Raw genomic sequence first — 5,292 nt, forward strand, 5'->3', positions numbered from 1 at the left:
AAGATTTCCTGAATGACAAATAAGGACCAAATCTTATAAATGCTTTCACCCTGTTAGTCAGTATATATGAGATTTTGTCACTAGGTAGAATTAAGCATATGCTTAAATGTTTGCAGATTCAAGTCTTTAACTAGAAAATTATGTGGCTCTAAGCAATCTGGAAAATAACATTCATAGCCAAAAAGTACAAAATCAGGCCTCTTTAAAACATTGAGAAGAAAGGTGTTGGAGATGGTTTAGCATAAAAATAATTGTAAGTAATCCTACATAGTTTTAGCCATACATGACATGCACATCCTGAAGTTACTACTGCAAGGGATTCCACCAATTTAGCCAGAAGGTTCATAGGGTTAGATACTGTTCCGTCTCAAAGCTATCAAAGCTAGCTTACAGGATGTTACTTGGAGAGGTCTATTATTGAAAATGGATGAAATATTATTTCACCTCATTGGCAAACTGCAATTCAACATGTGAACAGAACAAATTAGTGAATTTTGGTTTTTATGTAAGACAAATTCTACTACTTGTTTTTTTAATGAATAGGCAAAAAGAGAGCTCAGTTTAAAACAGCTTTGAAAGTGTGCTTTTATCACAACTTCAAATGGAAATACAGTCAAAGGCGCATTCTAACAGTTCAAAGTCTTGGAAAAGAGAATTTTTTCTGAAATAAGCTATAGCCAGTGACTGCAGCTTTTCTGCAAGTCTACCTCCTAAGATTCATGTCTCTGCAATGCAGCTACTCTATTGGTTGGGTGACTAGAAGTCTCGCTGGTAGCATGAAAAAGTTAACATGCAGTTCACTTTCCCTCTTAGGCAGGAAATTTCTTTGATCTGTGTATTTTATCTGATTCTATTAAAAGCTCAATGAAGTAAATCAAGTTCAATAAACAGACACAGTTAACTTCTGGTACAATTCGGTAGATCTTTAGCTTTAAAAGATATTGGATTAATAAAAAATCAGCATTGCAATGTATTTCACATTAGTGATAAAACATTATGACAAGAAGTGTCAGAGTGCTCTAATGAATACATATTATCTTATCATACTAAATCTCTGTTATGAAACATAATTAAAGTAATTAATTCAAAGAAGTAAGTGTGTGTTTTTATTATGAACAATTTCACACAACCTTGTACTGTGTCATATGGAAAAGTCTTTGTACATCAGCGTAAGACTGGGTGACAAAGAGCCCAGCAGTATCTGCTTAACTGAGCTATTTTTGCTATGTAGTGTCTCAGCATTAATGCTTCTGTCCTGCGTGAGCAACAGTTGCCTCTCAAGGCTAATTTGCTGAATGATAAATAACATGCAACTAAACTAAAGGGAGGAATTCTGGAAAGCCTTGTATGTCACCCTGTTCCTTTCTTGTCTGCTAATGTACGCCTGTCATGTGGAATAGCGATGAAAAGTTTATTAAAACAAATTGCATTACTACAACATTATCAAGAAAACTGTGGAAATAGCTAGTATCTTAGAATTTTATTACTTATTTGGTGCAATTTGGTGCAAATTCTGCACTCAAATCCTCAACAATTTTAATGATATTTGATAAAATTTGTGCTGGAACAAATAAGAGACTTTTTATTTTATGTAAAATGTCAAAAATACATTGCTCATTGAAAGGGTTGAAAGCTTATTATTACTGCTATGACACAGTCAGAAAGATATTATTACTTGGATGATATTAATCAAAGGATATCATTACTTTCTGAGTGGAGGAGCTTCACAGATAAACAAACACACGGGAACAGTATTTGTTCTGTTTATCCTGTATACATCTCTAAGGACAGAGGGAGGTTGTCCAAAGAGTTTTGTAAAAAGTCTTTCAGATACTTTGCTTAAGAATTCTCAAAAAAAAAATCTCTTTTCCAATCTCCTACTTTTATTTAATGTGCTTTGTCTCTAACTCTTCAGAAAATCTTGGGATTGCCTCAGTGCATTTGCTGTTGGGAAAACCTTGAAAACCAATATAAGCAATTTATTTTGTGGCAATTTTAGGAATTCCCTAGTTCATCACTGTGATTCAAAATTGGCTTTAGCTGTACTTTCTTCTCTTAGCCTTTTCAAGAAGTCAGTGCCCAGTCCTTTCAAGTCAAAGATGGTCATTCCCCATTTAATCATGCTCCCTCTTATATAAGGTCTTTCCTACAAGGATAAATGCTTCCTGCTATTATTGTCCTTATTTAATAATTTATGTAACTTCTGTTAACATCAGGGAACAGCAAGGGCTACGATTAACAAGTCAATACAACTGTAAATGCACAAAAGTGAAAGTCATCCAAGTGCAAGGTCTCAAGAAGTCACTTACAAAAGCCACTAGATTAAGAGAGAAAGCATAGTTCAAGACTTTTTGTGGCCAACACTCAGCAATTTTGATGTGTGCCATTGTTGTGGGACACAGCATATGTATGAGCTTTGCTTTAAAGCTATGCCCAGACATCCTGACGAGAGACTGCCTTCTGGGGTCAAGTAAGTGAACCTCCCAGTTTGGAAAGGCAGAGATGCATATACACACCCTACAGACCAAGCCTGAATCTGGCTCTCAGCACATGATGAAGACAAATATTCGTGACGTAAGGCTAACTCACTGGATTTCGTTTCCTAAAGCACACAACTGCATCTTTTTAGATATAAACTTATTTCTGAACATTTCCCAATGGCAAAATTCTATTAAAAGGGCACATAAAATAATCGCAACTTTCTACATTAGACATTAAAATACCATCTATAGAATATGTTTAGAGAATCTGGAAAGGTGGCGTTACTATAAATTATGAACCAAGAGGATCTGCATTTATCTAAGTAATGACTGCTTGGAATTTTTATCACTAAATTTATACTACCAATCATTAGAATAACTGAAACTAGGGAACTAAAAGGCTGACTAAATATTAGTATATTATTTTGGCCACTCCTGGATTATTCATTGTAATATGATGGTGCTTTATCAAAATTAATTCTGAAAGCAAACAACTGACAGCAGTGAACATGAAGAAAATGGTATAGAACAAATTTTGTGCTGAAATAAAGCATTTTCAAACACTCTTGCTTCATTTGTTCTGTCAGTAGAAGTATGAGTAAAGGAACCTGCTTCCTTTCAGCAGCATCACAGGCATTGCCCAAAATGCTTCTCCCATTTTGTAGGGAACACCAAACACTGCATTCCTAGTTCTGACAGTAGTCCTGCAGATTTAAATCAACCAGATTACCCTAAAATTAAAATATAGGCTCAGATAAGTTATCTTAGGAATTTCAAGTGTTTATCTATTAAGGCTTTTCAAAGCTTAAATCTGAAATTAGACCGAAAACCTTGCTCTACTGACTCAGTGGGAGAACAATAATTTACTTATGTGGAACAATGCTCTAGCCTCTGTGGTCCATTAACAATACTTAATTTACACCAAAATTGGTCATCACTTTACTTCATCACTGTTGTTTATTTTTGACATTACTCTACCTCTTCTCTTTTTCCAGCAGTGAGATTGATATTTTTTCCTGACAACACTACTAAAATGTTACAGAGATGTCAGAAGAGCTGTTGAAAAAATTCTTGAGGCTAACACTATTTCATTAACTCTTCATCCTTGATTGCTCACTTTATTTTTATTTTCTGAATTCTGAACTACATGTACAAAATGCACGTCATGGTAAACTCTGAAGAAGTGATTGTATAAAAATTGAACAAATAAAATATCCTGCAAATGCTTCATTAACTCAAGTTACAATTTTCAGTGTTTCTTTTTAGAACTACCACATTTAAAAAACTGATAGCCGATTTCTAGAAATCATTTATCCAGTTCTTCTGCATTATTTATAATTATCTGGATGATATATTGGTCTTAGAAAATATTCATCTTCTAAAATGGAGTAGAAAAAGAAATATATCTCAAAAATATTTCTATAGTATTCTGAGATTTAGTTGTCCCAAGAGTTCATATGGGATATAAAATATTGGAAAATTTATTGTGTTCTTTAGTTGCTGACAATGTATGTAAAAATACATAGTCTAAAAATCCACCTAATTATTTTTGTTCTCAGCATAAGTATTTGTCAAGCTGTTGACACACTAAAGTTAACTTCTTCATTTTTCCACAGCGTCATTACCTTTATGTGGTCACCCCTCAGATGTCCAATATATTTGTCTTCAAGCTGTCTCTTAGAGGGGTGGGAGTTCCAAGATCTTCATTTTACAGTTTTGGGATGAATACTCAGAGCAGAGATGAACCCAAGAGGGAATCCCAAGGAATTTCTAGGTTAATACTTGTTGTTGTACCATGCCTTTGTAGTGATCCTGACAGTCAACATTTCTTTTTTTTCTCTCTTATTCATCCTTCATTTTATCTCCTCTGTCAGTTTGTGCCAGGATAACATGAAGGTATATAGCACAGCAAGCACCGCATTATGCAGCATAAATATTTAACTGAAAGCTGCCTTTATCATTTGGTTTTTTTTCTTTCAAGATAGAAATATAAAATTAAATAGCTAAATAATAATATATAGAGGGATGCAGCACATGGGGGACAAATTAAAGACAGAATAAATGCAACACAAAAAGCAAAAGAGGAGATGAGGGAAAAATGTGGAAGAGGAAAACTGAAAACTGGCAAAAGTTTGAGAAGTAAAAAGGAAAAGAAACATTACAGAAATTAAAAAGCTCTGAAGGAGAGAAGGGAATGGCAATGTGGGAGAATTCATTTAATGTATGATTTAATATCATCTATAAACATTTTCTACAGTTTTGCACAAGCAGTAATTCAAGCTATTCCAGTTAATGTAAGTCAATATATTCTATGTGTGAACAGTTTTCCTTTGTTTCACTTCTCCAAACCTCTTATGAATTCAAAACATTTAAAATAAAATCATCCTCATCTGCGTGGAACTACCTCCATATTTTATGTTTTCTGTTACCCAAAGGAATTTGAAAACATGCTAAATAAATAGTATTATAAACAGATTCTCTTTCTCTGTGTGTCTTTATCTATTCCTCTTCTTGACCTCTACTGCAGCAATGATTCAGAGATATGCACTGCTTCTAAGCAGTTATTGCCTAGCAGCCCCAAAGCCAGTGCAGAAAAAGGTCTTAAAATCAGTAAAAGATTTTTCACCATGACCACCACAGAGGCTCTTTTGCACTTTGGGCCAGAAACAAAGCTAATATCCCTGCAGAATTCTCTGTCTGGAATTGGCTTAGATCGATTTATGTGCCTGGTAGCAAACTGCACTGAGGTGGGAGTTGGGAAAAGCTAACACTGAGATGGCATTGTACTTACCCCTGTTGCTCCTTGGGTGAC

The sequence above is a fragment of the Coloeus monedula genome (assembly GCF_965178545.1).
Source record: "Coloeus monedula genome assembly, chromosome: 2".
NCBI classification, from domain to species: domain Eukaryota; kingdom Metazoa; phylum Chordata; class Aves; order Passeriformes; family Corvidae; genus Coloeus; species Coloeus monedula.